Here is a 21,817-nt window from a genome sequence, read left to right on the forward strand (position 1 = left end):
AGTGTTTAATGCCTTTAACAGCTATTGTCACAAAAGCTGGTAAAAGGTATATTTTATTGCCGCTAAAGATTATTATCTTTAACGGCAATTGTTTGCGGCAATTATAATAGCTACTAAATCCAATATGTAACGTCTAATTATACTGCTTTAGCATCCATTTGTATAGCCTCTAAATTCAAAATAATCGCCGCGAAAAGTTCACATCTTCAACAGCAATTGTTTGCGGCAATTATAATGGCTACTAAATCCAATCCATAACGGCTAATTATACTCCTTTAGCATCCATTTGTATAACCGCTAAATTCAAAATAATTGACGCTAACAGTTCACATCTTTAACGGCAATTATTTTGTGGCAATTAAAATGGCCATAGTATTTCTTCTAAAAACATCTTAGTTTGCCATTTTAGTGGCTAATATGTTTAACTAAATTGCCGCTAAAAGTCAATATTTTTAACGACAATTACTTTACAACAATTATAAAAGCCGCAATATCCCTTGTGAAAACATCTTAATTTGCCCCTTTATCGTCTATTTATATAGCTGGTATATCCAACTAAATTAGCGGTAAAAGTCACAAGCGGTAATAGCAATATTGTAGCCACCATTAATAATAGTTACTACATTTATCCAGACCCAAATAAGAAAATATACTAATATTAATTCAAAAAAAACATAATATATCTCATTAAATCTTAACAAACAAAAGGAAGTACTAATCAAAAATATTGATATCATAATAACTAAACTTATATTGTTTGAACTAAATAACTAATGCCATTATATAACTAATCTAGACGAATGATGGTGTTCAAATAATTTTCGTAACTTTTCATTATTTTGAAATCTTCCACTCGTTGAATTATCGAACATCAAACTGTATGATCTGAAATTATAAAATAATTGTATCAGAAGATAAAATACAATGTGAAAAAAACATCTTGAAGATTCCATCACTGTCACAATTCATAAACAGAAGGTCTCAGACAAGTCAAACTTTTGGTCAATTCACTTCCAAGTACTCAGAAGGGGAAAATGGACTAGCAGAACTTTATAACTATGAAAAATAAATATATCATATAACTAAACATTCACTATGGTCCCTTAACAATAGAGTATTTTTCATTCTCAAAAGGCCCCAAGCTACTACTTAGGTTTGCTTTAATGGAAGAGACACTTTATTCCTCTACAGCTAATGCAAAACTGCCTAAAAGCAAGTTAGTCCAACTAAAAGCTTCTCTTTTGTGTCTCTATCAATAAACACCTAACTCTGTCTCCAAACTAATTGGCAGGTTACATTTTTTCAAATTAGCTTTTCATTTTTCAATTCATCCACAACAGTACCCGAGCAAAGTTTTTTCACTTTCTCCAGCAAAACGTCACCAAATTAAACTACCTTCAACTTAAAATTCAGACCTAAAAAAGCAACAAAACAGAACAAGAGACTACACTACTCCTTGTTACTAGTAATCCTGGAAATAATACTCCAATTCAAGAGAAAACTTTAGCTATCACTATACTTATAAGTTCAATCATCTCAATTCATACCATGAATGTAACTCAAGTATTTGAAATGATTAAGTTTTGATATTCATGCTAGCAAAATATTGTAGAAGATCTCATCCATATACCGCACAATGGTATTCTGGACAATCGATGCATTTGAAAGCAATATGTAATATTAAAGAAAATGTGGAGGAGAATTTGATATGGGTACCAGGAAGAGGTCAAATATGCTTTTGGTATGACAATTGGACCAAAAAAGGAGTTCTTGCACGACATATGGAAGAAGGTACCAAGCCTAGAAGTATTCCTTTAGCTGACGTATACAACAATGGAGCATGGAACCTGGATATTATAGGAGACATTCCATAATTGGCTAAAAATGAGATAGAACATGTCATAGCCCTTGATTCAAAGACATCGGACAGATCAATCTGGCTTCCAAACAACAGGGGTAACTTCACGGTGGCATAGACAAGGGAATTACTAAGACAAAAGAGAGAACAATCACCAACATACATCAAAATCTGGAATAATATATACCCTTTAAAATAGCTTTCATCACATGGACAGACGACCGCATTGCAAGGTTTGGGTGTAACCTGGTGACAAGATGCCATTGCTGCTCATCTTCTTCCTCAGAACTGGAATCAGTAGAGCATATGTTTAGCTCATGCGATTTTGCAACAGCTATATGGAATAAGTTTGCTGGAATATTTGGCGTTTCTATTAGAGGATTGCAATTCAAACACATTCTGCTACAATGTAGTGGGGTCACAAAATGTTGAATGTAGTGTCGTCCTTCATGGTTAAAATACTACCTGCTCTAATCACATGGGAATTATGGAGGACGAGAAATGCAGCAAGGTACGGTTCCGAAATACCATCTGTTCGCATGCCAGAGTACCTCGTCGCGCAAGTATTATTTGATCTAGGGGGGTAGAAATTTGGCAAGTTTCAGGTTCAAAGAACATGGGAACAGTTACAACTACTAGCAGATATTAACCAGATGTAGGACAAGATTATAAATCAAAATTTTGATAGGAGGTACAAGTACCAGACATAGAGGATAAAATATGAGAAGTTCACTTAATATTGTTTAGCCATGCTACATAGACCTCCAAATACACCGGTCTATAGGTGCAACACAATGATGATTGAAGGTGGACTTAAAATCAAAAGGGAAAATTGTCTTAAAAGATCTATAACCTCTCGAAATCCAAGCAAAGTTAGTGAAGAACAGAACAAAATGGAAGTAAATGATGCATGTAGCACATACCAACTAGTTGAGACCAAAATATAATCGAGATCATTTTTTTTTGGTCAAGAATATAATTTGCAAGATGTAAAGAATCTCTAGCTTTATAGTATTATTGAATATTTGAGTAAAATAGGTCTATATTGAGCTGGGTGAATATAAATTATTCGTATAACTAACCCCAATTGGATTAAATCTAAGGTGCAATCTAATAGTTTCTATGTTTTCTCATTAGATACTAACTTATCTTCACTTAAACTACATTGAGTTACTAACTACTCAAGAAATTGTAATGGGCTTATCTTGTACCTAAAATACCTATGTGGTATGCAGCCTTACCCTCACATTTTCACAAAGAACCTGCTTTACCACGAACATGTGACCAAAGATATCATTTTAACAATTAAAACTAAAAAACAGAAACCTATTAAACCTATCATTTTAACAGTTAAAACAATCAAACAGTTAAACTATCTTTAGTTTCTTCTATGGTTTTCACATATTGGTTCATAAATGTTTTAAGAATATAATTATTAAACTTATAAATTATACTTCTTCTATGGTTTTCACATATTGGTTCATAAACTTTTTAAGAATAGAATTATTAAACTTATAATTTATAGAAAGAACCATATATCATATATTTTAAAATTTCATAACTTACTACTCCTATTTGTTGAATCTCCAGATATATACTCCATTTTTACCAATTTGTTTATAACTCTTTTGTTCATTGAGCATCAGTATAACTAGTTCTAAAGCTAAATGAAATATAAGTTAGTTTATATATTAAAAGTATAAAATTATAACCGAGTGGTAATGTCTCTGAAATGAGTATGCAAAACACGTTTTGCTTCTAAAACAACAAAAGAGATGCATTAAAAAAGAGAACATGAAAAGTAGAACCTACAGTGAAGATGTTCATATACATTGTGGATCCATTCAATATCATTCATATAGATGATGAGAACCAAACATCTATTTTTGGCATGACAAAGCCACCAAAATGAAGCTTCCATAGAATGAAACAGCTATGGTAAAAGGAGATTGAGGCTTCAATACAACTCGCTAAAATATTTTTGGTCAAGTTATTCATGGAAATGGGGTTCTGGAGTAACTGCTCCCAAAAAAGAATTTATTTTCCTAGTGAAAATGAATAAAATAATTATTGTCCATCAAGAGAGGCTTATTCATAGAGGACAAAGTCATCTCCAAAGCAACTAGTAAGGAAGAAAGTGAACAACATTAGATTTTCCTTCCGTTTTACTTTAATCATTCTTTATCTTTCACTCTTTTATTTACTAAGTTGTATCTTTCTTACATGATAAGTAATAGTGATAACATGGCCTTGCGGATGATCATTATCAATAGTGATTTTTAACATCTAATGAAACAAGTAAGCCTTGCGGATGTTCATTATCAATGGTGAACATTTCCATTTAATGAAGCAAATGACTTACCTGTTTACCTTTATTGATAGATTTTTTGAACAACTATATCTATTTATATTCAACCAGTAATCACATGTTTGCCTTTATTGATAGTTTTTTGGAGTCTTGAGTAGATAGTTCAATGGAGAATAAGCTTAGATAGTATTATTTGCTCTGTGTGTTCTTTTTTTAGAGTATCATTGTGTACCTAACAGGGATACTCAAACTTGCTTATGCATATATACTTAAACAAGTATCTATTCTATCTCAACTAAATGTAATTCTAAATATACATTGATGTGATTAATAACCGTGCGAGCGACAAATTCCCTAGTTCATAAAACAATAGAGGAACAGAGGAGGAATCAATTCAATCAATCGACTATCAATTTAACAGCAGCCAGATATCACAAACGATTTAGCAAATACAAAAAAGGCTATACTTTCACAAATCCCAAAACGCCATAGTTGGATATCAAGAATCACAAATTGGTACCTGCTAAGCAGAATATTTTACTGATAAAGATAAGAAAGTGAAGGAGGATAATGATTTCTGCAGCAATCTTGAAACCTACATGAAAAGAGAAGTTGAAGACAGATGGGAGGGAGAAGATTGACAGGGATGATTGAGCATAATCGAGCAAATTTGGGGAAGATCCGATATATATTGAAGAAAAAAAGCAAACAGACAAATTAAGTTAAGGGTATTCTCTTTTCTTCTTTAAGTTATCCAAGTCTATATTTTTGTAATGTTTTCTTTGCAATTATTACAAGGAAAATAATATATAACTTGAATCCATTTTCCATGAAGAGAATGGATTTAGGAGGAAGTTCAGAACTATATCAACCTATTTGCCATAATACTAGAATTAGTGAATCTATTTGGCATCACAACAAGACAAGAAAATCAAAAGCATGACTATTTCAACTCAGCATCAATCGCCGTATGCCCCTAAAGTCTAAAGAGTAGATACCGACTTCCAATTGCAACCCATTGACCTATGTAATTTATCCATTGATATTAATTTATTAGCAGTCATGACGGAACTCTGCTTACCTTAAACTCCTATACATTCATGCTCCATAAATCGAAGCTCTCATTCTTAGCTAATTTGGGGAAGATTTCGCAAACTTTTGCAGATTTGGGAAAGACAGATGAGAGGGAGAAGATTGACAGCATATGTCGCAAAATTTACCTGGGGAAGAAGAGAAAGTTTCCTGGGATTGGGGAAGATCGCCGGAGCTGTGGCAGGCCGGAGACCGTCGCAGGCCGCAACGATTTTGTTAGCGATTTCGTAGGTCGGAGACTGTCGAAAGGGAATAGGTTTTGTTATCTTTTTTTTCCTTTTTGGCAGAAGTCGTATTGGTTTCTAATTGGAGGGAACTTAATTCTTGTTCAAAAAGATTGGAGGGAAGATTTTATTTTATTTTGTACGGAGGAAAAGTTGAAATAATAAAAACTTGAGAACTGTTATAAAATAAAGACAGTAAAGTAAAGACAAATATAGAGAGAAACTGATATATTATTCAACTTCAAATCCATGTACATAATGAACTGAAAACTCCTCTATTTATAGAAGAAAGGAAGCAGCTGTGAGGCTTTTCAGGAAGCAGCTGCAAGGCTTTTCTTTAGCTGCTTGTAAGTTGTCTGCATGAGTTGCTTGCAACTTGCATGTTTAATAAGAAGCTGCTGCAAATCATTTCATTGAGCTGCTTGCAACCTGCCTGCATCAGCTGCTTGTAGATAAACTTCAACAGAGTACTAAATGGATAATCTTCTTCAGGAAGATTATCTATAGCAGAGTAATAAATGAACATCCACAATATAATTATTTTCATAACACTCCCCCTTGGATGTTCATTAAAAGGTATTGTGCCTCGTTAAAACCTTACTAGGAAAAATCCAGTGGGAAAAATCCTAGTGAAGGAAAAAGAGTACACATATTTAGTAATACGCATTTCTAGATGCCTCACTAAAAACCTTATAAGGAAAACCCTGTGGGAAAAAACCTTAGTAAGGAAAAAAGAGTACATCGCGTATTTTACTCCCCCTGATGAAAACCTTGTTTCAAATATTTGAGTCTCCGCATTCCAATCTCGTATACCATCTTCTCAAAAGTTGAAGTTGGCAAAGATTTAGTGAATAAATCTGCTGGATTGTCACTTGAACGGATTTGTTGTACATCAATGTCACCATTTTTCTGAAGATCGTGTGTGTAGAATAATTTTGGTGAAATGTGCTTCGTTCTATCTCCTTTTATAAATCCTCCCTTCTATGCATGCAGCATTGTCTTCGTATAAAATTGTGGATCTTTTATCACACTCCAAACCATATTTTTCTTGAATAAAATGAATCATTGATCTCAACCATACGCATTCCCTACTTGCTTCATGAATAGCTATTATCTCAGCATGATTTGAAGAAGTAGCAACAATTGACTGCTTTGTGGAGCGCCATGATATGACAGTACCTCCATATGTAAATACGTACCCGGTTTGAGATCGAGCTTTATGGGGATCAGATAAATAACCTGCATCTGCATAACCAACAAGATCTGTACTATCTTTGTTAGCATAAAACAAACCCATATCAAGAGTTTCCTTTAAATATCGCAATATATGCTTAATCCCGTTCCAATATCTCCGTGTAGGAGAAGAGCTATATCTTGCTAGTAAATTAACAGAAAATGCTATGTCATGCCTTGTAGCATTAGCAAGATACATAAGCGCACCAATTGCACTGAGATAGGGTGTTTCAGGACCCAGGAGTTCCTCATCCTCTTCTGGAGGTCGGAACGGGTCATTATTCACTTCAAGTGATCGAACAACCATTGATGTACTCAATGAGTGCGCTTTGTCCATGTAAAAACGTTTTAAGACCCTTTCTGTATAGGCAGATTGATGCATAAAGATCTCATTTGCTAAATATTCAATTTGCAGTCCAAGACAAAGTTTTGTCTTTCCAAGATCTTTCATCTCAAATTCTTTCTTAAGATATTCAATTGCCTTTTGGAGCTCTTCTGGAGTTCCAACAAGATTTATGTCATCAACATAAACAGCAAGTATAACAAATTCTAATGTCATTTTCTTTATAAAAATACATGGACAAATAACATCATTTATGTAACTCTCTTTCAACAAATATTCAGTGAGGCGATTATACCACATGCGCCCAGATTGTTTTAAACCGTACAAAGATCTTTGTAATCTGATTGAGTACATTTCTCGAGATTTTGAATATTCAAGCATTTTAAATCCTTCAGGGATTTTCATGTAAATCTCATTATCAAGTGACCCGTACAGATAAGTTGTAACCACATCCATCATATGTATTTCAAGCCTTTCACGTAAGGCTAAACTGATGAGATATCGAAATGTTATGGCATCCATAACGGGTGAATATGTTTCTTCATAATCGACTCCAGGTCGTTGTGAGAATCTTTGTGCGACAAGGCGAGCCTTGTATCTTTCAACTTCATTTTGCTCATTCCTTTTTCGCACAAAAACCCATTTATGACCAACTGGTTTTATACTAGCAGGTGTTTGGACTATTGGTCCAAAGACCTCTCTTTTAGTAAGTGCGTTCAATTCTGATTTAATTGCCCCTTGCCATTTTGGCCAATCAGATCTTTGTTGACATTCTTCGACAGATCGGGGTTCAAAATCCTCACTATCTTGCATAATGTTAAGTGCAATATTATATGCAAAAATAGTATCCACCACTATTTCAGATCGATTTAAATTAATTCCATCACCAGTAGAACTTATTAAAAGTTCCTCGCTCACTTGAGCCTCAGGTTTATTGATTTCTTCAGGAATCTCATAACTAATCAGATCTTGGGTCTCTTCAGGAGATCCCTTCATAATATCATTTTGATCATTTGTCGATTTTCTTTTTCTAGGATTTCGATCCTTAGAACCCATAGGCCTACCACGCTTCAGGCGTGCTTTAGGTTCACTAGTTCTCATGCTAATAGATGGTCCTGCTGGGACATCAATTCGGATAGGCACATTCTCTGCAGGGATATGTGACTTAGTTATCCTTTTCAAATCAGTAAATGCGTCTGGCATTTGATTTTCTATATTCTGTAAATGGATGATCTTCTGGACCTCCTGATTACATATAGGGGTACGTAGATCAAAGTGAGATAATGATGAAACTTTCCACATAATTTCTCTTTTGATTTCCTTTTCTCTCCCCCTAATTGTGGGAAATTTGTTTTATCAAATCGACAATCTGCAAATCGAGCAGTAAATAAATCTCCCGTCAATGGTTCAAGATAGCAAATAATAGAGGGTGATTCAAACCCAATATATATTCCTAACCTTCTTTGGGGGCCCATCTTACTGTGTTGTGGTGGTGTTACTAGCACATATACAACACATCCAAAAATTCGTAGATGGGCAATATTTGGTTCATGACCAAAACCTAATTGTGACGGAGAATATTTATTATAATGTGTTGGTCTGAGACGGATAAGTAATGCTGCGTGCAAGATAGCATGGCCCCAAACAGTAGTGGGCAATTTTGTTTTCATAAGTAGTGGTCTTGCTATCAATTGTAGTCGTTTAATGAATGACTCTGCAAGGCTATTTTGAGTATGAACATAAGCTACAAGATGTTCAACTTTTATCCCAACTGATAGACAGTAATCATCAAAAGCTTGAGATGAGAATTCTCCAGCATTATCAAGGCGAATAGCCTTTATAGGATAATCTGGGAATTGTGCCCTTAATCGAATTATTTGGGCTAATAACTTTGCAAACGCCAGGTTGCGAGATGATAGTAGGCAAACATGAGACCATCTTGAAGATGCATCTATTAAGACCATAAAATATCTAAACATCCCACTTGGTGGGTGAATAGGTCCACATATATCCCCATGTATACGTTCTAAAAAGGTAGGGGACTCAATGCCAACCTTCATTGGTGATGGTCTAGTGATCATTTTGCCTTGATAACAAGCATCACAAGAAAATTCATTATTTGTAAGAATCTTCAGGTTCTTTAATGGATGCCCACTCGAATTTTCAGTAATTCGTCTCATCATTATTGATCTAGGATGGCCCAAACGGCCATGCCAAAGCACAAAAGTATTTGAATCAGTAAACTTCTGGTTTACGATAGAGTGTGATTCAACTGTACTAATCTTTGAATAATATAAACCAGAAGATAAAGTTGGTAACTTTTCTACAATGCATTTCTGGCAGAAATATTCTTTGTAATACAAAGATATTCCATATTCATTTCATCTATTGTCTCAACATGATACCCATTTCGGCGGATATCTATAAAACTCAACAAGTTTCTTCTGGACTTGGAGGAGAATAATGCATTGTCTATAATAAGTTTTGTTCCCTTAGACAGAAATACAATAGCTCTTCCGGAGCCTTCAATCAAACTTATATTACCAGAAATTGTAGAAACATTTGCTTTTTCCTTATGCAAATAAGAAAAGTATTTCTGATCTTTGAATATGGCATTAGTTGTTCCACTATCAACTACACAAATATCTTCATGATTGGTCTTTGATCCAAACATAATTTGAGGATTATCCATATTCTTCAAAATAACATAAACAAAATAAATATGATAGTAAACATTATTATCTAAGCATAACTTTTATTTATGTACAACAATTACATAACCATACTATCTACTACAAATAATAGAAATTAAAATATTTACATCTCTATAGATTCACTACCGATCACATGACTTGTTTCTCCTTCTGGGAGTGCAAAGTAATCAGCTACATCCAAATGCATGAAATCTAAATTATCTTCAGAAATAAAATTTGCTTCAGCATTTTTCTCTGTCTTCTTTAGGGAAGCTTGATATAGCTCAACCAGGTGCTTTGGCGTATGACATGTACGTGACCAGTGCCTTTTTCCTCCACATCTATAGCATGCATTTTCTGGCTTTGCTTCTTGCACCGCTTCATGCTTTTGTTACTTCATTTTCCACTGCTGGTGGTGAGGAAGGTTCTTTGGTGCATTGTTATTACCACGATTAGAGCTTCCTCCCCGACCACAGCCATGACCACGACTGGGGCCACGTCCTCTTCCATGCTTAGCTTGGTGGAAGTTCGTCTCATTCACTTCTGGGAATGGACAAGAACCAGTAGGTCGGCTTTCATGGTTTTTCATTAATAGCCCATTATGTTGCTCGGCTACAAAAAGATGTGAGATAAGTTTAGAATACTTTTTGAATCCCATCTCTCGATATTGCTGCTGCAGGAGCATATTCGAGGCATGAAAAGTGGTGAAAGTTTTCTCCAACATATCATGATCAGTAATATTATCACCACATAGTTTCAATTGGGAAATAATTCTGAACATAGCAGAATTATACTCATTGATAGATTTAAAATCTTGTAGCCTTAGTTGAGTCCAATCATAACGTGCCTGTGGAAGAACGACCATCTTCAGGTGGTCATACCTATATTTCAAATTATTCCACAGTATGACTGGATCTTTAACAGTAAGATATTCCATTTTCAGGCCCTCATCAAGGTGATGGCGTAGGAATATCATTGCTTTGGCACGGTCTTGGTTTGATGCCTGATTTTTATCTTTGATGGTGTCTTCCAGACCCATCGCATCAAGATGAATTTCGGCATCAAGCACCCAAGACATGTAGCTTTTGCCTGATATATCCAGAGCTACAAACTCAAGTTTAGAAAGATTTGACATTATTTAGAAAAAGAAAGTCCGTACCACTGATACTTTTAAAGTATTTTCTCGAGATGGCAGAGTCTCGTACTGATAACGTGTTATAAAATAAAGATAGTAAAGTAAAGACAAGTATAGAGAGAAACTGATATATTATTCAACTTCAAATCCATGTACATAATGAACTGAAAACTCCTCTATTTATAGAAGAAAGGAAGCAGCTGCGAGGCTTTTCAGGAAGCAGCTGCAAGGCTTTTCTTTAGCTGCTTGTAAGTTGTCTACATGAGCTGCTTGCAACTTGCCTGTTTAATAAGAAGCTACTGCAAATCATTTCATTGAGCTGCTTGCAACCTGCCTGCATCAGCTGCTTATAGATAAACTTCAACAGAGTACTAAATGGATAATCTTCTTCAGGAAGATTATCTATAGCGGAGTAATAAATGAACATCCACAATATAATTATTTTCATAACAAGAACTTAATTCTTGTCCAAAAAGATTGGAGGGAAGATTTTATTTTATTTTGTACGAAGGAAAAGTTGAAATAATAAAAACTTGATTTCAGTTAATGATTTTTAGTGGCAATTTTTTTTATTGTCACTAAAGAATATCTTTTACTAGCAAATGGTCATATGCCGCTAATATTTCAACTTAAAGAATTCATTAGCGACAATTGTCTTATTGCCGCTAAATAATTGCCACCAAAGGCCTTTTTTGCAGTATTGACTTCGAAGAGAAAGTTTCTTCCGCTAACCCTCGTACATGGGCCATTGGCAAATACCCTTCTTCTATCCGTCCTTCCAATATTCGTGTTATGAAGGAAGATTTCCATTGCCAGGATTTAGACTTCATCGCTCCTAATCTGGCAGAGCGGGTAACGTTACCCAACAAAGGTTTTATGTATTTCTATACGTATCGCTTCACTTTGGGGGAATTTTCTCTTGGTGGAGATATTGACTCCATCATTGTGGAGTTCTGACTCCGCTACCAGGTGTGTTTGGCACAAGTGAGTCCTTCCATGTGGAGGACGATTGCTTGTCTTCGGCATCTGTGCCAAGAAACGGGAGAGGAGCTATCCATAGCTCAGGTGATGAACCTCTATTCCCCCAAGATCTTCCGTGGGGGAATGGTAAATTTCAGCAAACGTGGCCACCATGCTCTACTATCTATCATGGATGATGACAACGACCGTGGGTGGATGGAACGGTTCGTTGTAATTGCCACCAATAATATCATTCCGACAACGACTTAATCTTTTCCGAAATCATGGAACCACACTCGTAAGTTCCTTGTTTAGTCTTTCTTTCATTAGAGATCATCTCATATCATTATTGACCTTCCTTCTTTCGCATGTTTTAGCAACTCGATAGGTACCGGTTAGAGTTGAAGGCTTGGACCATTGGGACCGAAAAATCTTGGACGTCACTACGCCTGAAACCCGCACGTGGAAAGAACTAGCCCTTAAATACGGGTAGAAGGCCAAAAATATAGCAACTTAGACTTGTCTCATTTATGCTTTTTGTGTGAGGAAATTAATTAATCCTTTCTCTCTTTGCCTAATTCAGGTCTACCCCAAGGCTCGGTTGTCCTCCTCGAGGAGGACGTTTTGGCTGATCCTGTTGATGCAACGAGGCTTCTTCAGGAGGCGTTTACTCGAACAGGCATCTACGAGTTTGCTTCTGGTCTAAGTGCTTTTTCTCGGAGTCCCCCACCGGAGAAGAAGCAACAAAAAAGAAGGAGTTCACCCAGGCAGGGGGAACAAATATGAGGGCGAATAACGTCGCCCATGAGTCATCTCCGAAAGTCATGGTGATGGCCCTCCACCCAGGCTGGCCATAGATACCGTGATGATTGACAATGATGGAGAAGCCAGCGAGGAGTGGGCTTCTCTACAAAGAAGACGATGACCTTCCTCAACTCAACAGACTGCTCAATCTGTTGAGTTAGTTAGACCAATCGAAGACGATGCCTCAGCGCTCTAGGGGGAGTTTGAGATGGTGGAAAATACCAACTCTCGTTTCTGGATCACAACCACTGCGTCCGGTATTGTGGGGTTGTGTACCGGATCCCTGCCGTCTTTGGTTGACGAGCAACCAACACCTAGAACTACGCCTGCCGCAACCACCTCTTATCCTTCAACGCCATCAGCTTCATCCCCTTCTTCATTGACTCTTCCACCAGCAATTGCTACATCATCTCCACCGGTCGCATCCATCCGAGAGGAGGATGTTCCTCTCCCCCAGTTCCAGTGTCACGACCCAAAATCCCACCACAGGCGTCGTGATGGCACCTAGTCTCTAAGACTAGGTAAGCCGATTTCCATTGCATTTTTGAAATCATCATTTTTTTTAACTAACAGCGAAAATGATTACACTATACAACCTCCCAAGACTGGTAGTACTGAGTCACGAACTCTAACCGAATACATAGAATGATCACGAGGACCGAATATACCATACTGTTTGATTACAAGTTAACAGTACAATGAAATGAAAGGACTCTAAAGAACTGCGACGACCAAGCAGCTCTACCTTAAATCCTTACGATCCCGCTTTAACTCTGCTCTAGTCCGTTATTTTCAATACCTGGCTCTGCACAAAAATGTGCAGAAGTGTAGAGTGAGCACACCACAGCGGTGCCCAGTAAGTATCAAGACTAACCTCAATGGAGTAGAGACAAGGTACATTCAAGACACTCACTAGTCTAATACCCTGTGCAATATAGCAGTATACAATAGTACTGGAAAATAACTAGCAATGATAACAACAACTCTACCCAGTGATATGCACAGTAAGACAATAAGATCACCATTTAATATCGCTCAACAATTAATTAATAAAATTACACTCAGTTAAATCAAGTTCTTCAATTAAATATCCTTCACATATAATTCTACCAATTAACTCTCTTTCAAATATAATTTTCCTCAAATAATTATCTTTCAAATACAATTCTTTCATATAATACTTTCTAAATAAAAATCCTTCCAAATAAATATTTTGAATATAATTCTTCAATTTAAAAAGTCACCATGTGACACCTCATTTCATAATCATAAAAATACGGGTCTCAGCCCATTTTCATATTTTTCATAAATACGGATCTCAGCCCATTTTTCATATCTCCACGCCACTTCATGCCCATAATTAAATCATTATATTCCCCCGGCACATCGTGCCCTCATTTCATATCTCACCTGCACGGACAACTCACGTGCCAAATATCATTATCATTTAATCACAGCACCTCGTGCCCACATTTCATATCACAACCACAATTCACATGCCAATATTCTCAATGTATATAAGATTCACATGATCAATTTATTTCCACTAAAGTGAGTCTAAAAGTTTTTAAATCAATTAAGAAATCAATAAAGAATTAAATTTATTTTTATAAATCATTTGGGTGAAGAAAATAAATTTGCACTTATATCAAAGCATTAGATAAACTACTGATTTGGTTGTAAAACTATTTAATTTAAAAATATAATAATAATTCCTTTTATTTAAATCAACTCAATCATCGAAAATCGGTAAGAAAACCAGAAATATACTTCTTCAGAGTCTCGTGCTAAAAAGCCAAAGTCTACACAATACAACTAGGAGCACAAAACACATAATAATAAAGTCAACTAGTATACCATGGAAGAAGACAAGAATCCAAGGCAAGAACATGAATAAAGAAATATCAACGGGACACTCCCGAGGTACCGCCTTGTAGTGCCAAATCATAAATAAATTCACAATATCTCATTTACTTATATCACCGCGGGAGCCTTCACATTAAATTTTAAAGAAATCATTTTCCCGAAATAGCATCCCGCGTTTTAGCCACCCTTATCACACCGCATGACTTCTAGTAGTTCCCCTACTAGCCATGCGTTTCAAGCCACCCTTATTTCACCGCATGCGTTTCATCACCCTGACCTTATATCACCGCAATGACTTCTAGTAGTTCCCCTACTAGCCACGCGTTTCAAGCCACCCTTATCTCACGGCATGCGTATCAATATCACAATATTTCACAAATCGCACCTCAAGTTCCCAAATATCACAGCATAATATAACTTGCACCTCAAGTGCCCAAATATTACAGCATTTTACAAATTGCACATCAAGTGCTCAAATCTTACAACATATCACAGATTGCACATCAGGTGCTCAAATCTTACAACATATCACAAATTGCACATCAGGTGCTCAAATCTTACAACATATCACAAATTGCACATCGAGTGCTCAAATCTTACAACATATCACATATTGCACATCAGGTGCTCAAATCTTACAACATATCACAAATTGCACATCAAGTACTCAAATCTTACAACATATCACAGATTGCACATCAGGTGCTCAAATCTTACAACATATCACAAATTGCACATCGAGTGCCCAAATATTACAACTTGTCACATAAATCAACAATATATTATTTTCTACAATAAGGAGCCCACAGCTCGACCATAATGTGCACAAAAATCTTAACAAAATAAATGGAAGCGAACAACTCGACAAAATAATATTTCACATAAAAATCAAGGTGGCAATCATACCAAATCATCATGTAAAAATAATTTCAACAAACAAGGATATAGGCATGACAAATAAAGGATTTAATAATTGTCAATAATTTCCAATTTGATACATAAGGGCGTATAATAATTTTAATCAATGAAATTTGCATATATAAACCAAGTACGTACTCGTCACCTCGCGTACATGGATTTCAATTACACAATTTGTACATAATACTCAATGCCTGAGGGGTAATTCCCCCACTCGAGGTTAAGCAAGACACTTACCTCGACGAAACTAAGTCAATGTTTTAAATGATCTTCGTGAGTGAAGCCACCTTCGGACGGCTCAAATCTGAAATTCACCCCTAATAATACTACGATGGTCCACCACACTAAACAAATTTCAATCTACAACAATGCAAAACAATTGCACCAATATTAGTAAACAAGTTTCCAGATTTTTGGTCATTTAGGCATTTTATCAAACACCTAGTAGGCATGAATCTCTACATATCTTAACCATAGAATTAGTTCATCCAACTACTACCATTTACCAACAATTTATCCCACCATCATTCTTAAACAATTCATAACTTCCAACATCACATACATGACCATCCATCTGCACCCAACCAACAAAATTCCATCAAATAATCACCTTTCAATCTCTACAATGGTTATGTATTTAAATTGGGAACATATGGCTTCCAATCACCATACCATAAGTTCTAATACTTAAATTCATACTCATATTCCCATAATATATCCATACATGTAAGTCTAAGGGTGTAGGATTACCTTTTTGGAAGAAATCTTGCAAAACCCTCCTTTAAGTACTTGAAGAAATTTCTTGAAGATCTAAGTATTTTATGTATAGATTTTATCAATACTAGTGTAGAAGTAATGGAATTTCACATCAAGATAATGGGGATTGCTTACCTTGAAGAAGAGAGGAGTTGGTGGTCTTGAGAGAGTGGAGAAGAGCTCCAAAATTCGTCCAAATGAAGTGGGTAAAATGAACCCCGAAATTGTATCTATAGGCCCAGATTTCTGGGTTTCGGATGCTGCCCCGGATGCTATGGCAGCACTTCACTGCCAGCCCCTCTTTCGGATACGGCCCCGGATGCTTCGCATCCGCAGTCTCCTTTGTCAACCTTTGGCAATTTGGTCATAACTTCTTGTAGAAAAGTCCAAATGACAAACGGTTTGAAGCGTTAGAAATTAGACTCGAAGATATTTCATTTGATAGGCTGTGAATCACATAACACCTTATATATATGTAGATAATCTTGTTCTAAGTTAGGTCTTGTGCCGAAACATAACAAATCGATCTGGAATGACCTCAAATTTTGCACACAAGTCGTAAATGACACAACGAAGCTATTCAAATTTCCGGAAATCGAAGTCCAAGCCCGATACATCAAGGTCAACTCCCAGTCAACATTTTTCTTAAAATCTTCCATTTTTCAACTTTTGCCAAAATGCGTCGAATTCTCTTACGGACTTCCAAATCCAAATCCGGACATACGCCCAAGTCTGAAATCTCCATACGAAGCTATTGACACTATAAAAATCCCATTCCTGAGTCGTTTTGCTCAAAAGTCAAACTTCGGTCAACTCTTTTCAACTTAAGGCTTCTAACATGGAATTTATTCTTTCGAACTAATCCCGAAACACTTGAAAATCAAAACCGACGATTCACACACGTCATAATACATCATATGAAGCTATTGAAGACTTCAAATAGTTGGAAGGAGCGTAAATGTTCAAAATAACAAGTCGGGTCATTACATTCTCCACCTCTTAAACAAACGTTCGTCCTCGAACGTGTTAAGACTTATTCGAAGGTTACCAATTTGATGATTTTACTTTTACACATATATTCGCGGTTGATCCCACGTTACCACATTCGAGATAAGCCCGACAACACCATCTCAATTGAGATTATTCCTTTTATCCATATTTGTAAACTGTAAGATCAACTTCTTACACTCCAACATTACAAAAGGTCTGATTTTTCACAACAACGCACGGTATTAGTCTCAACTGGCTATAGCAACTCGTGCCTACGCACACTTCAATTTTCTTGATAGTGTTGAAGTACTTCAAAAATTTCCTAGGGTGTTACATTCTCCCCCGCTTAGGATCATTCACCCTCAAACACATAACACAGCTTATCTCTTCCTTTGCAAATCTCAATCCTCCAAATTTTTACTAACTCCCAAATTTTTCAGAAATTTCGGCAGAGTCTCCCATGTAATTGGGCATATCCACCTGCTAGAGTAACATCAAAACAACTCCTAACAACACATCTACAACCCAATAAAATATCATAAGGTATATATCAATAACACCAATCTCAGCATCACAAGCACTGCATTATCATAATGATATCAGGATATGAAGCACATCATATATTTGCTCACCACCACATCTCTGGTCTTAAAAACTGTTCATAATTAATTCCAGCATCATCAATTAATCTCATATTAACCACTACCTCATTTCGAATTTTCACAACACTGACAACAGAATGTGAGGCATGAAGACCTCATGATTAGTTACTCGGATTAATGAGTCATATTTAACGCCAACTGGGCACTCATCTCATAGGCTAAAACTCAATGTTTACAGCACGAAAATGGCTGAATATGCACAGAAAATATACAAGAATTATCAGATAAGCCTAACAGGCATGACTCCCTATTAATATTATGGTACAAATTAAATTTCACACAGGGAGAATTTTAAACTCATAAATATTTCACCACAAGGACCTCGTCCTTATATAACTTCCTCCGTGGCTTGTAGCCCGGTTTAAATATCTCACATCATATATAAAATGCGAGGATCTCGTCCTCAACTCTGAATCACAAGTATTTTGCACATTGTGCCAACTCAAATTTTAATTTCCTTTCTTTCTTCTTTTCAATATATTTCATAAACAGTTTTCATAACACATAATGAACCCTCATACCGGTAGGGCGTATAATTCATAAAAATTAGAATCAATTATTTCGAAACACATTAAAACCACTGTAATGAATAATAAAAATTACTTTTGGACTTATAGCCCTCAATGGTGTACAAAATTAATGACAGACACGGGCTCACATCTTCAAATCTCCCAACAGGGATAAACATAGAAGTGGGTCACAAAAATTACTAAGCTCGCCCATAAGCGGAGCATAATAGGAGGTTTCACCTCAATATTCAGAATCGAATCAAATTAAAGGAAAATATCCTTTTTAACAGAATCAGGATCGTACCTGTAACGACACCATCTGGTGTATCGGCCTCAGCCAAATCATGTCGATTATAACAACGGGTCGGGCCTCCACCTCTTAGGCGCCCACTACCCGCCTGTCCTCCACCTCTAACTGACTGTGCACGTGGAGTATTAACTGGAATAAAGCTCGTAGCTTGAGTGCTCTGATTAAATCCACCCCTCCCAAGTCTGGATAATCTCTCATGATGTGACTAGTATCACCACACTCATAACAACCCCTCTGAGGTCATGACTGCTCGTACTGAGTCTGTGCCGGATAACTGGAATAACCACTGTAAGAATCTTATCGGTGGTGAACTGTAAACTGGAGCACTCCGAGTAATCTGATGTGCAGACTGAGCTGACCAACTGCTCGAGCCTCCGCTATAATGGGTTCTAGTTGAAGAGTAAAATCCATTGAACCCTCCAGATCTTCGAGACCTTTTGGCCTCCTTAGACTCTCTCTCCTCGCCTAAAATACCCTCAATCTTCCTTGAAATCTCCACTATTTGTTGAAATAGAGCATCAGTTTGCAACTCTCGAGCCATGCATGTTTTAATATCATAATCGAGCCCCTCAATGAATCTGCGGACCCGTTCTCTGATTGTAGGAACTAAGATAGGTGCATGATGGGCTAACTCACGGAATCTGATAGCATATTCTGACACTGTCATGGTGCCCTGATGCAACCGTTCAAACTCTATACGCCACGCATCTCGGAGAGTGTGGGTAACAAACTCTTTAAAGAACATTTCCGAAAATTGAGCCCAAGTCGCTAGTATTGCATCGGCTGGTCTACCTTCTTCATAGATTTGCCACCACCTATACGCTGCCCCTGACAGTTGAAATGTAGTAAAGGCAACTCCGCTCACTTCCACAATACCCATGGTGCGGAGAATACGGTGACAATTTTCTAGAAATCCTTGGGCATCCTCTGTAGCTGTGCCACTGAAAGTAGGTAGGCTATACCTGTTAAACCTCTCAAGTCTCTTTTGTTCTTCTTCCGATGCCTCTGGCCTGACCTCAGGCCGAACCGGAATAATAGGTTGTACCGGTATTACACCCAAAATCTGACCAACGTGAACTTGTTGCTCTGGAGTTGTGGTAGGAGTCTGGATAACTCCCCCAATCCGCGAAATATTTGGTGCAACAGAGATTAATCCCGCCTGAGTTAATATACCAAACATACTCAGGAACTGTGCTAAAGTCTCCTGAAGTTCGGGGGTAATAACAGATGCTTCTAGTACCTGTCCCCAAACTGGAGCTACTGGTGGCTCCTTAACTGTTGCTCTGATAGGTGCTCCAGTCGCAGCACGTGACCTTCCTTGACCTCTACCTCGACCTCTAACTCGGCCCCGAGCGCTTGCATCCCTAGCAGTATATGCGGATGCCTGTTAAGCTAACCCGGTAGCACGTGTCCTCACCATATGTGAGATAACAGAGATACAAAGGCTCAAATTCCGAATTCAACAAATTCCGTACGATAGGAATAAAAGAAGTGGAAATTTTCTAACAGTTCTGTAGCCTCCCAAAGATAAGTACAGACGTCTCCGTACCGATCCACAAGACTCTACTAAACTCGTTCATGACCCGTAGAACCTATGAGCCTAGAGCTTTGATACCAACTTGTCACGACCCAAAATCCCACCACAGGCGTCGTGATGGCACCTAGTCTCTAAGACTAGGTAAGCCGATTTCCATTGCATTTTTGAAATCATCATTTTTTTAACTAACAGCGAAAATGATTACAATATACAACCTCCCAAGACTGGTAGTACTGAGTCACGAACTCTAACTGAATACATAGAATGATCACGAGGACCGAATATACCATACTGTTTGATTACAAGTTAATAGTACAATGAAATGAAAGGACTCCAAAGAACTGCGACGACCAAGCAGCTCTACCTTGAATCCTTACGATCCCGCTTTAACTCTGCTCAAGTCCGTTATCTTCAATACCTGGCTCTGCACAAAAATGTGCAGAAGTGTAGAGTGAGCACACCACAGTGGTGCCCAGTAATTATCAAGACTAACCTCAATGGAGTAGAGACGAGGTACAGTCAAGACACTCACTAGTCTAAATACCCTGTGCAATATAGCAGTATACAATAGTACTGGAAAATAACTAGCAATGATAACAACAACTCTACCCAGTGATATGCACAGTAAGACAATAAGATCACCATATAATATCGCTCAATAATTAATTAATAAAATTACACTCAGTTAAATCAAGTTCTTCAATTAAATATCCTTCACATATAATTCTACCAATTAACTCTCTTTCAAATATAATTTTCCTCAAATAATTATCTTTCAAATACAATTCTTTCATATAATACTTTCTAAATAAAAATCCTTCCAAATAAATATTTTGAATATAATTCTTCAATTTAAAAAGTCACCATGTGACACCTCATTTCATAATCATAAAAATACGGGTCTCAGCCCATTTTCATATTTTTCATAAATACGGATCTCAGCCCATTTTTCATATCTCCACGGCACTTCATGCCCATAATTAAATCATTATATTCCCCCGGCACATCGTGCCCTCATTTCATATCTCACCTGCACGGACAACTCACGTGCCAAATATCATTATCATTTAATCACAGCACCTCGTGCCCACATTTCATATCACAACCACAATTCACATGCCAATATTCTCAATGTATATAAGATTCACATGATCAATTTATTTCCACTAAAGTGAGTTTAAAGTTTTTAAATCAATTAAGAAATCAACAAAGAATTAAATTTATTTTTATAAATCATTTGGGTGAAGAAAATAAATTTGCACTTATATCAAAGCATTAGATAAACTACTGATTTGGTTATAAAACTATTTAATTTAAAAATATAATAATAATTTCTTTTATTTAAATCAACTCAATCATCGAAAATCGGTAAGAAAACCAGAAATATACTTCTTCAGAGTCTCGTGCTAAAAAGCCAAAGTCTACACAATACAACTAGGAGCACAAAACACATAATAATAAAGTCAACTAGTACACCATGGAAGAAGACAAGAATCCAAGGCAAGAACATGAATAAAGAAATATCAACGGGGCACTCCCGAGGTACCGCCTTGTAGTGCCAAATCATAAATAAATTCACAATATCTCATTTACTTATATCACCGCGGGAGCCTTCTCAT

General features: G+C 36.7%; 1 long non-coding RNA gene across 1 annotated transcript; it reads right to left on the reverse strand.

Moving 5' to 3' along the window:
* Positions 1 to 634: 634 nt before the first annotated feature.
* LOC108943433 (uncharacterized) lies at positions 635 to 5,624 on the reverse strand. The gene is made up of 2 exons (XR_001967362.3): positions 5,387 to 5,624; positions 635 to 4,761 (listed from the first exon to the last, which is right to left on the reverse strand). It is a non-coding gene; the product is annotated as an uncharacterized lncRNA (long non-coding RNA).
* Positions 5,625 to 21,817: the final 16,193 nt, after the last annotated feature.

The sequence above is a fragment of the Nicotiana tomentosiformis genome, chromosome 2 (genome assembly GCF_000390325.3).
Source record: "Nicotiana tomentosiformis chromosome 2, ASM39032v3, whole genome shotgun sequence".
In the NCBI taxonomy this organism is placed as follows: Eukaryota; Viridiplantae; Streptophyta; class Magnoliopsida; order Solanales; family Solanaceae; genus Nicotiana; species Nicotiana tomentosiformis.